Source organism: Pristis pectinata, chromosome 6, assembly GCF_009764475.1.
Source record: "Pristis pectinata isolate sPriPec2 chromosome 6, sPriPec2.1.pri, whole genome shotgun sequence".
NCBI classification, from domain to species: domain Eukaryota; kingdom Metazoa; phylum Chordata; class Chondrichthyes; order Rhinopristiformes; family Pristidae; genus Pristis; species Pristis pectinata.
Genome location: NC_067410.1, coordinates 60826620 through 60843225, shown reverse-complemented (window position 1 = coordinate 60843225; position 16606 = coordinate 60826620). Strand labels below are relative to the sequence as shown.

The 16606-nt window shown below is 43.5% G+C and overlaps 1 protein-coding gene and 1 pseudogene across 2 annotated transcripts in view; one reads left to right on the top strand and one right to left on the bottom strand.

Moving 5' to 3' along the window:
* Window positions 1-16606, top strand: part of gpc5b (glypican 5b) — a 507172-nt gene that overhangs the window by 391234 nt on the left and 99332 nt on the right. The gene's annotated exons all lie outside the window — the stretch shown is intronic.
* On the bottom strand, window positions 15670-15818 carry LOC127572170 (uncharacterized; annotated as a pseudogene).

Sequence of the window (16606 nt, the reverse complement as noted above, 5' to 3'; positions counted from 1 at the left end):
TAGAGCCAATTTAGATACTGACGGAGAGGGAAAAAAAACAATAGAACTAAAAGTGAGTGAAAAGCAGGTGGATTAGGAACATATATAAAAGTTACATTTTAAAGGCCTCTAAAACTTACTGCCGGCAGCACTGAGGTTTCATGGTTCCAGTTGTGCAACTTCTGGACCCCTGCCATACAGTTCTATTTCAAGAAAATAAATCTTTTGTTTAAAATATACTTTGCATTGTGAAATCCTACCTCCAACATTCTGCACTGAGTTTAATTTGTTTTGCAATGCAATTACAGCAATTTCTTTAAACTCGTGGTGAGGTTCAAACTGTGGTTAACTGTAGAAAGACACAAATTGCCCAGCAGCTTATGGCAATTTGCAACTCGCGACAAATTGCTGTTTTTTTGTGTAATAAAGCAGGAATAATGGGCTGCCCTTTAACGATGTTATTTTGCCAGCTCATTGCATTCAATATTGGCAACTAATATCTAAGCAAATGTCCAACCTAGTAGCTTACCTCCTCTGAAAAATAAGGGGAATCAGGTGAGAGCTTCTGACAAAAGGAGTGACTGAATTTAATCCAGATATCTGTGCAAAGTAAAAGGATGGACTAGGATATTGAGGCTCATCAACAAGAGCAGTAAAAATCCTTCTTGCGGCAAACTGCCAGATATCTTGCTCCAGCAAGTTCAAACCGACTGCCACAAAATGTACATCTTTACAGCAGTTAGATTCAGCTGTCCCTTCATGTACAACATACATTTCACAATGAGTATGATAAAAATTATGTGTCCTCTGCTTAATCCTTTTATGCAGCCAAAGATGAAGGTTTGTGCTGAATTAAAGGTTGACAGCTAAGGGAGCAACAGAGAAGTTCAGGAAAATATTCTGTCTGCTGCATCAATCTGTTAGACTGCGTGAATGGCAGAGAATGTGGGGAAAGTCAAAGTCGAGTTTATTGTTATATGCACAAGTACATGTAAGCATATCTGCACTGAAAAACTTAATTACAGCACCATCACAGGTACATAGCATCAGATACACAACATTCACAAGAAAAACATAAATTAACAACATAAGTTATGGGAAGGACCTCAGTCTAGGGCCCTGCTGCCATTGGACATTGAGGGATTGGGCCCTGTGTAACAGCCTCTGAAATACTTCATGGGTGCATTGTTTAAGAGGAAGAAACATAAGTGGTGTGTACACAGTGTAAGAGAATATATTGAATTGAAGGTACAATGAAGGTAGGGAAAAACATCTCATTGTATATACTGTATTTATTATGAATAAAGAGGTTTTTGGAAAAAAAATTGGTACAGAAAGAACTATACAAGCTTCTGCAGAGAAATTTTTCAAGTGGATAATACAGTCAGAAAAGTTTACAAGTGGAAAGCATCTCCTTTGGCTGTTTCTGGAGTCTCTGCAGGCAAGAGGAAGTGCTTTAAAAACTACCTCTGAAATTGAAATGAAAATTTTTAAAAATTTCAGATGTTGGTAATCTGAAACAAAAACAGAAAATGCTCAAAACGCTCAGCAGGTCAGGCAGCATCTGTGGAAAAAGAAACAGACGTAATGTTTCATTACTGACACCCTTCAACCTGAAGCATTAAAATGGCTTCTCTTTCCACAAATGCTGCCTGAACACCACAGTTAGGACCATTTCTGTCAGCAAAACTTGACATGCAGTTGGAGCACTGGCCTGGATTTTCTATTTTCTTGTTTCTGCCTCATAAGGGAATATAGTAAATGCAGCTCCAGTGCGCATTTTCATCTGTGGTAGCTTGAACATTGAACCCAACAATTTGTCCATCAGTGGGGCATGGAGAGGGGCTTGAGTCATGAGAAGGGACTGGAAAAATTGGGGCTGTTGTCATTGCAACAGAGAGCATGTAATGGTGGTCTTATGGAGCTACTCAAATGAGAAGAAGTTTCGATAATGTGAATTTCAAAATATGTGTTTTCAGTAAATGACAGACAGATGATGAGAGGACAAAAATTTAAGATTTCTACTTTTTATTTCATACTCATTTCAGTATTTCAAAGTAAAAGTTGAAGCTGTAATCTTGTTAGTACCATCCCATGGCTACAATAACGTACCCAACATAGTCCAGATTAATTCTGCAGTAACTAGAAACTAGCAGATTTTGTTGCTGATAAAATAAAATCACAGATTTCCTTCCATAAATAAGCGTTTGATAAATTAATGAAGAAATGCAGCTCATGTCTGCAGGGATACATCTATTAATTTGCAAGTGCTAATTAATGTCTTTGTGTTCTTAGACTCCTCATTTCTCCAGCCCAGTTCCCTTTATAACGTGAGAACCTGCTGCTTCTACCAGGATCTTAAGCTCTACATTAGAGAAACTGCGATCCTACTGTGCCTGTCCTCATTCTTCTAAACAGCACCCCTGAGCCATACAACAAATTCCAACAGGTTTTAGGCAGTGATGATTATTAGTAGGTTAGTATTGGCATTTTAAACTCCCAAAGCTACTCACATTAACTATGAGTTAACAAGGGAAAGATTGCAATCAAGGCAACTTAATTACAGAATTGAAAGAATTATGAGCACAAACCCTTGTGCAAACAGCACTGGGGCAAACTGGCAATGGGTCCCCCATGCAACCCTTTACTGCCATCTTTTTTTTATTAATTTATGGGTTGTGTGCAATGCTGCTAAAGCCAGCATTAATTTCCTTTCATTAATTGCCCTTGAAAAGGTGGTGATGTTTCCTGAACTGCTGCAGTCTTTTTGGTGAAGGTGCCCCCACAGTGCTATTAGGTAGGGAGCTCAGGATTTAGACCCAGCAATGATGAACACGCTGCAATATATTTCCAATTCCTTGCAAGTGGAGAGTATTCCATCACACTTCTGACTTGCAGATGGTGGAATGGCCTTGGGGTGTCAGGAGGTGAGTCACTCGCCAAGGACACCTGACCTCTGACCTTCTCTTGTAGTCTCTGTATTTATGAATATAGTCCAGTTAGATTTCTCATCAATACTGACCTTGGTAGTTCTTGGTGGGGTTTCAGCAATTGTATTACCATTGACTATCAGGAGTAGATGGATCCGGTTTCTAGTTGGAGAAGGGCATTGCCTTGTACCTATGTGGCGTTAATGTCACTTGCTTCTCCACAATGCATGCATACATGTGGTCCAGGTCTTGTTGTGTGTAAGCATGAGTTACTTATTTTCAAAGACCAAAGCTTGATTGAAATTCCATGTCTTCGTTTCTCTTCCCTCATATTCTTCACAGTGGTCATCAGCTTCACAACATACCTCACTGCCCTAGCACTTAAAGGCTCATTCTTTGGTGACCAGACTGAGTTTAGATAAGATTATCAATCCTCCAGGATTTTCCATGGTTCTCTAATAATTATTAAATCTTATGGACCTTTCTGATAAAAACCAAGTGACTAAATCATCATTTCATGAAAAAAATCTTCCATTTCCTTTGAAGAATTTCACTCAATGCTTTTTTTACATTGAAAAAAAGATGTTTGATTGGATGGGGCAGTTAGAGGTCCAGAAATAAGTCTAAACTGGAGCATCAGGCCGTTACACAGCATTCGAGAGGACCCACACACAAGACGCTGGAGGAACTCAGCAGGTCAGGCAGCAACTGTGTAGGGAAATGGACAGTCAATGTTTTGGGTCGAGACCCAGCTGAAGTCTAGGTAAAGGGTTTTGACGCGAAACGTTCACTGTCCGTTTCCGTAGATGCTGCCTGACCTTCTAAGTTCTTCCAGCATCTTGTGTGTTGCTCCATATTCCAGCATCTGCAGTCTCTTGTGTCTACATTCAAGAGCAACAGTCTGATTGGAGCATGGTACATTATCCCTATTTCCTCTGCATTTTATGTATTCCAATTATAATTCTTTTTTTAATTGATAGTTTCTTTCATGCTAAGGTGCTGCTTTGAATGGTTTGCTCAGGTCAATGGTTCTCCTTGACTTCTGTTTTCTGTAAAGTGCTTTCAGGTACACACACTCGCTGCACACCATACTTGAAAAACTGGTTCTACAATGTTTAACAATGGTGCATGGAACCACACAAGACATTGACAGATGAAGCTGTTACAGGTTGGCCTTGAGACAGCAGGCTTCGTCAGCATCTGGGTGTAGGCTTGAAGGGGCTTGTTTTAACATGACCGCAGCATCTTAGTATACAATTAAAGCATGCCTTGGAAGCAGCTTCCCTTCTTTCAGATTAACTCTTCAGTTTCCAGATTCTTTTTGACACCTGGGCTGCATTCCCTGTTTTAAATAGGTATCCAAATCTGTTCTGCTACGGCAGGCATCTTAAGATGTAAGACACAAGAGACTGCAGATGCTGGAATCTGGAGCAACAAGCAATCTGCTGGAGGAACTCAGCGGGGCGAGCAACACCTATGGCGCAAAAGGAATTGTCGACGTTTCGGCTCGAAACCCTGCATCAGGACTGAGTGTGGAAAGGGTAAATGGCCAGAATAAAGAGAAGGGGAGCGGTGTGACAGGAGTCCGAGATGATTGGTGGACTGAAGGGGGGGGGGGGGTGAAAGATGACAGGTAGTTTGCACCAGGTATGGCAGGGAAGTGTGGATGGAGTTGGGAGGCAGTGGCAGGTGAATGATAGATGGAGGCAAACGAAGAGAGATAAAACCAAATGAGAGGCAAATGGAGTGAGATGCGTGGAGGGGAGTGTGAAGGTCTCAAGACAGCTGCTGGAAGGAGATAAGCAGGGACACAAAGGGCTACCGTTACTAGAATCTGATCAGTAAAGGAGGTGAGAATGGAACCATTAGGGGAGAGGTGAATGGCAGAGCCAGAAATTAAGATGGAGACTCAAGAAATTCTACAGATGCTGGAATCTGGAGCAATACACAAAAAGTGCTGGAGGAACTCAGCAGGTCAGGCAGCATCTGTGGAGGGCAATAAACAGTCAACGTTTCGGGTCGAGACCCTTCATCAGAACTGGAAAGGAAGAGGGCAGAAGCCAGAATAAGAAGGTGGGCGGAGGGGGAGGAGCACACACAGGCAGGTGATAGGTGAGTTCAGGTGATAGGTGAATCCAGGTGAGAGGGGGAAGGTTGGTGGGTGGGGGAGGGGGGACAAGATGTAATAAGCTAAGAGGTAATAGGTAGAAGAGGCAAAGGGCTGAAGAGGAAGGAATCCGGTAGGAGAGGGCAGTGGACCATGAAATAAAGGATGGAGGAGGGGAGGAGAAGAGATGGGCAGGTCATCAAGGCGGGGAAGGGAGCCACAGGGATAAGGGAAGACAAAGGAGTGGGGGGGGGTGTGGAAGGAAAAGAAGGGTGGGGTAACTAGAAGTTAGAGAAATCGATGTTGAGGCCATCAGGTTGGACACTCCCAAGGTGGAATGTGAAGTGTCCAGAAATATGTCCAAAAATTAAGATGCCATCTTTGGAACGCACTGATTGAGTTAGCCATACAGACTATCCTGGCTCCCACCGCCCCTGCCCCACTCAGCCAATCTCTCCCTAATAAATCAAATAAGACTGCAAATGCTGGAAATCTGAAATAAAAGCAGAAAATTCTGGAAACACCCAGCAGGGCAGGCAGCATCTGTGGAAAGAGAAACAGTCAATCTTTCAGCTCCGGGAATCAATCGATCATCAGTCTCTCTCTGTTCCACTGCATTAGTCTTTTGACTCTGCCTAATGAAGCTCCCCAATTCAGTATCACACCCATATTCCTTGCTGTGTAGTTACATGGCTTCCCACAGCCACTAGTCATCGCCACCCCATCTCACACCCAATCAAGTAATTTTTATGTCCAGAACAAGTAAACTAAGGCAGTTAAAGAAGAATGGAATTTCAAATCTCCAATTGTTTTTCTAGCACTATGAATTTTCTCCAGAGCTGGCCACACCAGGGTCACTTTCCACTGCCTCGGGAAAGCAGCCAACATAATCAAGGACCCCTCCCACCCCGGTTATTTTCTCTTCTCCCCCCTCCCATTGGGCAGAAGGTACAAAAACCTCAAAGCACGTACCACCAGACTCAAGGACAGCTTCTATCCCACTGTTATCAGACTCTTGAACAGACCTCTCATATGCTGGAGGTGAATTCTTGATCTCCCAACTACCTTGCCATGACCCTTGCACTTTATTTGTTTACCTGCATTGGCCTTTCTCTGTAGCTGCTACACTATATTCGGCTTTCTGTTTTTTTTTACTCCTTTGATGTACTCATGTATGGGATGATCTGCCTGGATGGGTACACAAACTAAAGTTTTTAACTGTATCGTGGTACAGATGACAGTAATAAACCAATTCCGATTAAATTTCCAATCCTGGAGAGATAGGTGCATAATGCCTATGGAATTTTATCAATTAAGGGTGGGGTTATATAGCAGAAAACATGTAAATAACATTAAGTGCTGATCAACGTGATCTGATGGAATACCAGAACAAGTTTGAGAGTGTAAACCAGCTACTGCTGTTCCTAATCTTCTCAAAAAATCGACTCCTGATAAAACATTTCAGTCAATTGGATTATACTTTAGCAAATTATGAGGTCTATTCCTGTGACTTCCCAGTGTAGAGCTTAGTCCTTAGCCCTTTGCTACAAAGTGAGAATTTCCTCTCCTTTCTCCCTCAGTGAACATGGGTCAGGTTTAATGTTACTCAGATGCTCTGTGCCACCACTGAGGGCCATTGGGAATGAGAGAAGGGAGAGGAGGAAAACTTTGTGATTGCCAGAAGGTCTTGAGATAAAAGCTTGGGAGTATCTTTCTAACCTATATCTTGGGCTACTTGTTCTTCTGTCTCAGGATTCTCTCTCTGCCCTCCATATGACCTGAACTCTGCTGCCCTGTTTCTGCACATGGCCCCTGACTGATGGGTCCTCCCCTGAGATAGGGTGAGGCAGGAGCCCAGGAGAGTGTCCTCCTCCACAATTACCATTGAGATGGTACACTTTTGTGCACATCTAACATGACTCGGCAAAGACCAAGGAAATCTCTCAAGCCTGCTGAGAATTAGACAGCCTTACTCTCAACACAGAGGATATCCCATACCATCGAATTTAATTGTTTAAAGGCAAAGTCAAAGTTGAGTTTATTGTCATATGCACATGTATGCACAGGTGCAATGAAAAACTTACTTGCAGCAGCACCAGCACATACCATTAGAGACACAACGTTCACATGAAAAACATTAATTAAACATAAATTATACAAGAAAAAAACACAATTAGGAGAAAAAATACACGAAGTCCATTGGAATGCAAAGTGGTCATAGTGTTGTTACACTGAGGTAGTGATTAGGGTTGTGCAGGTTGGTTCAAGAACCGAATGTTGAAGGGAAGTAGCTGCTCTTGAACCTGGTGGTGTGGGACTTCTGTACCTCCTGCCCGATGGTAGCTGTGAGAAGGTGGCATGGCCTGGATCGTGGGGATCTTTGATGATAGATATTGCCTTCTTGAGACAGTGCCTCACGTAGATACTTTCGATGGTGGGGAGAGATGTGCCTGTGATGTATTGGGCTGAATCCACTACTCTCTGCAGCTTCTTGCGTTCCTGCACATTCAAATTGCCGTACCAGACTATGATGCAACCAGTCAAGATACTTCCAACAGTACATCTGTAGAAGTTTGTTAAAGTGGTCAGTGACATGCCGAATCTCCTTAACCTTCTAAGAAAGTAGAGACGCTGGCGTGCCTTCCTTGTGATTGCATCCACATGCTGGGCCCAGGACAGGTCATCTGATATGTTAAGGCCCAGGAATTTAAAGCTGCTGACCCTCTCCATCACTGATCCACCAATATAGACAGGTGCTCACCCTGTTCTCATTCATTTAAGATGAATTATGTCATCCATTTTTACAGCCAGATCTATTATAACAACCTTTTGTATCAATGTTGTTTGTTCAGAGTTTGGTTCAAAACAGCTCAGTTGCTATATTGTGTGAGAATTAATTATGTTCATTTAGTTATTCAATGCACAAGCATAGCTAGGCTGATCTCTAGATAAGGCTCAGTAATTTCCTTCACTCTAGCTTTATCTTTCCCATTTGTCAATGACATAGGAGCCAGCAATTAGCAGAACGTCTTCGCCTCCTGAATCCAGAATAGGGGCTGTTTCTGTGTTGTGTGAACACCTGCAGTTGTGTCAGGAATGAAGACGTTTCACAAGAACACATAAGAACACAAGAAAACAGGAACAGGAGTAAGCCATCTGGCCCCTCAAGGCTGCCCTACTGTTCAATATGATCGTGGCTCGGTTAGGCAACTTGGCTGGCATGGGTGAGTTGGGCTGAACGGCCTGTTTCCATGCTGTATGGCTCAATGATCTACAGTGACCTCAACTCTTCTTCTGTACCAGTTCCATGTAGCCCTCAAAATCTTACTGATCTTACAAAATTTTGTCTGTTTGCACCTTAAGTACTTCTAATGATTCACCCTACACAACCCTCTGGGGTAGAGACGTCCAGAGATTCACCACCTACTGCAAAAAAAAGTTCTGTACACCTTGCTTAAAGTGACTGGCCATTTATCTTTTAACTGTCTTCTTGTTTGAGACTTTTCCTCAACTGAAAACATGTCAACATCTACCCTCAAATACTAGAGGGCATTTAAGGGGAGCAGGGGAAAGTTTAAAGGAGAATTGTGAGGCAAGTTTTTGTTTTACACAGAGTGGTAGGTACTTGGAAAATGCTGCCAAGGGAGGTGATAGGAGCAGTTATGTTAGCAATGCTTGAGAGACACTTAGACAGGCACATGCAGGGAACAGAGGGATATGGCCCATGTGCAGGCAGATGGGATTAATTAAATTGGCATCATGGTCGACACAGATATGGTGAGCTGAATGGTGTGTCCTTTGTTGTACTGTTCTATGTTCCATGTTCTGTCATGTCCCTTCAGGATCTTATATGTCTGAAGTGCAACACTTCTTATTTCACACTAAAGTCTCATAGATCCACTGCTCTGCTCTCTCTACACTCATGACTGTGTGGCTAAGCACAGCTCAAATACCATCTATAAATTTGCCGATGACACCACAGTTGTTGGTAGAATATCAGATGGCAATGAGGAGGAATACAGAAGTGAGGTAGATCGGCTCGTTGAGTGGTGTCACAACAACAACCTCGCACTCAACGTCAGCAAGACCAAGGAACTGATTGTGGATTTCAGGAAGGGGAAGTCGGGAGAACACACACCAGTCTTCATTAAGGGGTCAGCGGTGGAATGGGTAAACAGCTTCAAGTTTCTGGGCATCAACATCTCGGAGGATCCATCCTGAGCCCAACACATTGATGCAATCACGAAGAAGGCACTCCAGCGGCTCTACTTTTGAGTTTGAGGAGATTTGTTATGTCACCAAAGATTCTTGCAAATTTCTATAGATGTACGGTGGAGATCATTCTGACTGGTTGCATCACCGCCTGGTATGGAGACTCCAATGCACAGGATCGCAAAAGGCTGCAGAGGGTTGTAGACTTGGCACAACCCTCCCCGCCATCGAGGACATCTTCAAGAGGCGGTACCTTAAGAGAGCGGCATCCATCACTATGACCTTCACCATTCGGGACATGGTCTCTTTTTGTTTCTACCATCGGGGAGGAGGTACAGGAGCCTGAAGACCTCCACTCAGTGGTTTATGAACAGCTTTTTCCCCCTACCATCAGATTACTGAATGGTCCATGAACACTACTTTGTTATTCCTATTTTTTGCACTGTTTATTTATATATTTTATAATTTATGGTAACTTCATATCTTTGCACTGTTCTGCAGCCACAAAACAACAAATTTCATGACATATAAGTCATTGATAATAAACCTGATTTTGATTCTCGATTATAGTAGGGTTTTCTGGAGCTAAATAAATTCCAGAATTCACATTTTTGTTTAGAAATATGGAGCATGAATAATTCTGGATTTTGTTTGCGGTGCTATTTAGAAAGGATGTTTGTAGAGGGCTGTGTTAGAATGGTGGCACTCTCAGATCTGAGTACCTTGTCAAGGTTGACATCACTGAGGGGCCACTGCACTAAAGAGTTTGTCAGTGGATAAAACATTAAGTTAAAAAGAATAAACAAGCTTAAGATTTGAAAAAATACTGGAGGATCCAAACAAAGTAATGAGAAGCACTCGAAGCTCTTGGCCAAGGTGGCTGTGAAACAAGCCCAGTTAAATCATGTTTTATTCCTTGTCCATTACATCAGGTGACATACAGAGTGTACCTTGAGGCAAGGTGATATTAAATAACTCAGTAAGGCCAAACCAAAAATCAGATTATGCAATATTTACCTCAGTCTTTTGCCCTGGGCATCAATAATGAGTGCTGCCCTGTTCACTCCCTGGTCTTCATTGGCTGATAGGTGAGGTGGCAGCTGGTTCTCAACAGAAGCCAGAAGACAACATGCAATAACTTGTTTTTAAGAAGTATAAAATGTGGTTATACAGTTCCCTTACTTCTTACAAAAAGGCTATTTTGCCCATTGAGTTTGAGCTGGCACCCAGCAGAGCAATCCCATCTATACCAGTCCCCCTGCAACTTATTCTTCCTCACATTTCCAACAACCACCCCTTTAATTATTTTGCCATTTTGAAATCACTAAGGGGTAATTTACAGCAGACAATTAATGTATCAGCATATGTTTAGGAAGTGAGAGGAAACCAGGGCAGCCAGAGGAAACTCGCGTGGTCACAGGGAGAACGTGCAAATTCCACACATAGCACTAGAGATCAGAATTGAACCCAGGTCGCTGGATTTGTGAGGCAGCAGTTTTACAAGCTGTACCACTGTCCGGTCTATTATCCTAGGTTCACACTTGCATTTTACCAGATTGCAGTGCAGCAGGCTACCAAACATTCAGAAGTGATCAGCACCACTGAAGTGACAACAGGTTGACATCAATTCCACTCCATTGAGGTTGAACAACAGCACACCCATTTGCAGCTGCTCAAATTTCAATCTATTTAAAGAAATGCAAGGAGAATTATGTTGGACACAGATTACAGATACTGGAATTACCTGCATGTGATTCTCTGAGGGGTACTGGGCCAGGAACACAGACTCGTTACAAATTCCCTTTGTTACTTATTCACTGAGAGTCGATAAGGTCATGTTTGTGGGAAATAAAGTGCCATCAGAAGTAGGATTTCAGTAAATGTCTGACTCGTACTGAAGCTGACCTGGTCCTGATGCCGACCAGCGCATGGTAGCCCAAAGTTTCGGTCCGGGCACTGGCAATTTCTGGCCAGACATATTCCTGGAGTTTTCCTCACATGACTTTCCCCTTACCCCCTGCTATTTAGGGGTGACCACAATCCCTATTCGGTCAGGATACCCTGGCAGAGATTCAGGACTTGTGTTGAATGACTGCAGGACAATATTTATCTGGGAGACTACCTGCCACCTACAGCTTCATCGCCCGGTCGAAATCCTGGAAATTTCACCCCCTTGCGGCACTGTGGTTATAACTCCATTGAAAGGAGTGTAGTAGTTCAAGAAGATAAATGAAAAATACCATGATGCTGGAGGAACTCAGCAGGCCAGGCAGCATCCACGGAGAAAAGCAGGCGGTCAACGTTTCGGGTCAGGACCCTTCTTCAGGACTGAAGATTGGAAAGGGGGAAGCCCAATATATAGGAGGGAAAATCAGAGCAGTGATAGCTGGACAAAAGAGGGGAGGTGGGGTGGGCACAGGGAGGTGATAGGTAGGTACAGGTAAGAGATAGTGATAGGCAGATGCAGGGCAGGGGAGAGCAGATCCAACGGTGGATAGGTAAAAGGTAAGAAGAGAGAGGAACAAAAAGTAGCTCACCACCACTTTCCCGGGGTAATTGGGGATTAAATTGGTAAAAATAAAATTGTTTTATTATTGTCACATGTACGAAGATACAGTGAAAAACCATCCATATTGTCCATACGGATCATTTCATTACACAGTACATTGAGGTAGTACAAGGTAAAACAATAACAGAGTGTGGCAGTACAGAGAAAATGCAGTGCAGGTGCAAGGTCATAATGAGGTAGATTGTGAGGTCAAGAGTCCATCTTATTGTACTAGGTATAATGTTCAATAGTTTTATAACAGCGGGATAGAAGCTGTCCTTGATCCTGGTGGTATGTGCTTACAGGCTTTTAATTTTCTGTCTGATGGGAGGAGGGAGAAGAGAAAATGTCCGGGGTAGGTGGGGTCTTTGACTATGTTGGCTGCTTTACTGAAGCAGTGAGAAGTGTAGACAGAGGGGAAGCTAATTTCTGTGATGTGCTGAGCTATGTCCACAACGCACCGCAGTTTCTTGCCGTCATGGGCAGAGCGGTTGCCATACCAAACCGTGATGCATCTGGATAGGATACTTTCTATGGTGCATCGATAATAATTGGTGAGGGTCAAAGGGGCCTTCCCAATTTCTTTAGCCTCCTGAGGAAGTAGAGGCACTGGTGAGCTTTCTTGACCGTGGCATCAACGTAGTTGGACCAGGATGGGCTATTGGTGATGTTCACTCCTAGGAACTTGAATCTCTCTACCCTCTCGACCTCAGCACCGTTGATGTTAACAGGAACCTGTGCACCGCCCCATTCCTGAAGTCAATGACCAGTTCTTTTGTTTTGCAGACATTGAGGGAAAGGCTGTTGTCATGACACCATATTACTAGGCTCTCTATCTCTTTCCTGTACTCTGACTCATCATTATTTGAGATACAGCCCACTACGGTGGTATCATCTGAAAACTTGTAGATGGAGGGATCAGACCCTGGCCATGCAGTTGTGAGTGTATAGGGAGCAGAGTAGGGCTAAGGACACAGCCTTGTGGGGTGCCAGTGTTGAGAATAATTGTGGTGGAGGTGTTGCTGCCTATCCTTACTGATTGCAGTCTGTTGGTCAGGAAGTCAAGGATCCAGTTGCAAAGGGAGGTGTTGAGTCCCAGGTTTAGGAGCTTGGAGATGAGTTTGCTTGGAATTATAGTATTGAAGGCGGAGCTGTAGTCAATAAACAATAGTCTAGCATTGATGTCTTTACTGTCCAGACGATCCAGAGATGAATGTAGGGCCAGGGAGATGACGTCCGTCATAGACCTGTTTCAGTGGTTTACTTGCCATTTGCACCCACGGTTCACTTAAAAATTAACAATTAAAAATGCTGGCTGAATTTCATGCAGATCAAGTCCTCCAAACTCCAATTCCCCACAGGGCTTTGATAGCCAGATATCTCCACTTTCCAGTGGCGATCCTCCCTCACCCCCATTTGGACCAATCAGCAACTGTTCTCCAGCCAGTCCAACTGTGATAGGTTTATTATTATCACGTGTAACAGGATGTAGTGAAAAGCTTTTGTTCACATGCCATCCAAGCAGATCATGCTATACATAAGTACATCAGGATAGTAAGAGAAAAAAATAATACAGAGAGAGTGCAGTTCAAGTAAACAAATAAGTTGCAAGGGCCATGATGAGGTAGATTGGGAGATTAAGAATTCATCTTTAGCGTCCATTTAAGGGTCTGATAACAGTGGGATAGAAGCTATCCTTGAGTCTGGTTGTAGGTATTGCTAAGGGGTTAACCCCTTCCCACTTTGCCAGTCAGCAACCACTAATCAAAAATTGGAGGCTCATGGCAGTGGATGGAGGTCCAGGTCAGTACCCACGGCAAGGAATAGAATATACAGAGAGGGCATGGCTTGTTCGAGTAGTGAGACTTTTGAATCCCCTGCACCATAAATCTGACACGTTGGCATGACTAGAACTAGCCCCATCTATTCAAAGTGGCCTGACCTTGACCCCTATCTTTTCAACGGGGCAAATATCCCTTCTGCATCACCAAAGGTGTTCACCCTGCAGCCAAGCAATCTTTGCCTTCATTTCCATAATCTGATAATTGATGAATGAAAGTATTGATTAAAAAATGTGTTTGCATGTTGTCATTTTATTTCTGGGCTGGCTAGTAGCAGCAATTTTCAGTTTAATCTTTAATCCCTGGAGATTCAAGGAGAGTGCTAAAGGATGGCACCTTGATGAGGTTAAGATTTCAGAACACGCAAAAAAGAAAGTGCAGTAAAAACAGAGAAAAGGCACATAATTCCTGGGCTTTGAAGTTTATCTTCCAAGTAAAGCTAAGACTACAAAGAAAAATTTCCATCTGTCTGCGTTTGGTACCGAAGCTTTGTTAGATCATCCATGTGGTAGATCAGCTTCAAGTTCAGATTTGCCTTATTATCTGTTCTCTGGGCCCTGCTGGTTGAATTACTATGAGGAAGCTTCGTGTGAAGAATTTTGGAGCTAATTTTCAGCTTCCCTTCTTTTAGCATGCTGTGTGTGAATTAGGTTTCATGACCCCTTAATGGCCTCCAGCTCAGTCATAGAGACATAGAGAGATACAGCACAGAAAGAGGCCCTTCAGCCCACTGGGTTCATGCTGACCATGATTCCTATCTAAGTTAGTCCCATTTGCCCTTGTTTGGCCCATAACCCTCTAAAACTTTCCTATCCATGTGCCTTTTAAATATTGTTATCGTACCTGCCTCAACCACTTCCTCTGGCAGCTCATTTGATATACTGACCACTCTCTAGATGAAAAAGTTGTCTCTCAGGTTCCTATTAAATCTCTCCCCACTTACCTTAACCCTAAGCCCTCTAGTTCTTGATTCCCCTACGCTGGGAAAAAGACTGCACATTGACCCTATCTATGCCCCTCATGATTTTATACACCTTTATAAGATCAGTCATAGAGAGATACACAACAGAAGAATACCCTTCAGTCCACTGAGTCCATGCTGACTGTCAAGCATACATTTTTGCACTAATCCTACCCTATGTCATTTTATTCTCCCCACATTCCCATTGACTCCTCCACAGATTCTCACCTACACACTGGGGGAAATTTACATGGACGCATCTACCAACCTGCACAGTTTTGGGATGTAGGAGGACACGGAGGAGACTCACATGGTAACAATGAGCAGGTTATAAACTCCATACTGACAGCACCGGAGGTCAGGATTAACCTGAGTCACTGGAGCTATGAAGCAATGGCTCCACTAGCTGCATCGGTGTGCTGCCCAGTCTCCTACATTCTTGTATTAATCCTTTTTCGGTATAACTAATACAAATGAAAAGTATCTACTTCTTTAAAGAGCTCCATCAGTTGTTGAACTGCGTTCTTTATAGCACTGTTCCTAATTTCTTGGAGACTTCAACACAATTATGAGCGGCAATTAGGTGGTTTCTAATTCTAATTGGACAATCTGCCACATTTTCCAGCTCGTCATTCTATTCTGTTGTAATTCGTCCTTGCCATCTGAAAGCACTGACTCTTCTGCCGTTTGAAGCAATGGTAGGAACAGTTTCCTCTATTTTCCTTCTTCTTGTGCAGTCCTTCAGATGACATGCTTTCACTCAGGTTTTCTGTGCTTTGAGGTGACTGATGAGGCCAACGTGAAACTGTAACCTCTTCCACATATGGGATAGGAGATATGGACAGGTGATGATTTTGAGGTGTGTTTACTTTAATCCAAAATAGACTTTATTCATCATAAAAGACAAACTATATACAACAATAAAACAGTGCAAACCTTTACATTTGTGTACGGATCAATCATTAGTGTTACCTTTTTATATATAAAAAACACAGCACTGATGCCACTCACATGGCTCTGCTTTGTTATTTCTTCGTCAGCGCCACGCTGCGGGGAAAGAAGGTCATCAATTCTGTCTTTTAATTAAATGTGAGGGGAGAGCGTGAACGCAGTCCCCCACTACCACAAGTTTTTCAGTCGAGTATCCCGCATTTGGGGACATCGCAGGCGTCAGCACACCCGAAGTGCAATAGGATAGCCTCATCCTGGGAGAACCTTTTTTTTATTCCAAAATAAACTTTATTCATCATAAAAAACAAATTATATACAACAACAAAACAGTGCAAACCTTTACATTCGTGTACGGATCAATCATTAGTGTTACCTTTTTAAATAAAAACCACCACACCGATGCCACTCATGTGGCTCCCTGGGGTGCTACCCGAATCCCTTATTTACAGCATTTAAGGGGCTTTCTCGCCTGACCCCACCTTCCCTCTCCAGTGGCAGAAGAACCCTAAACTGTAGTCCTTCCCCACTGAGCCCTTGCGTTGGCTGCATCCAGCTTCAGTGCATCCCTCAGCATGCACTCCTGCAGCCTGAAATGTGCCATTCAGCAACATTCCCCTACGGACATCTCGCAGTGCTGGGAGACCAACAAGTTTCGGGCAGACCAAAGGGCGTCTTTCATCGAGTTGATGACCTTCCAGCAGCAGCTGATGTCTGTCTGTGTGTGTGTCCCCAGGAACAGCCTGTAGATCAGAGAATCCTCTGTAACACAGCTGCTGGGGATGAAACGTGACAAGGACCCTTGCATCTTTCGCCACACCCTCCTCGGAAACCCACAGCCCACAAAGAGGTGGGCGACCATCCTGTCCCCAGCGCAGTCCTCCCAGGGGCAGCACACGCTGGGACTGATGTTTCGACCATGCAGGAAGGATCTGAGACTGGGAGGGCCCCTCTCACCGCCAGCCAAGCGAGGTCTTGGTGCTTGTTGGTGGGTTCTAGGGATGAGGCATTCTGCCAGATGGCCTGGACAGTCTGCTCAGGGAACCACCCCACAGTATCCATTGAGTCCTTCTCCTGCAG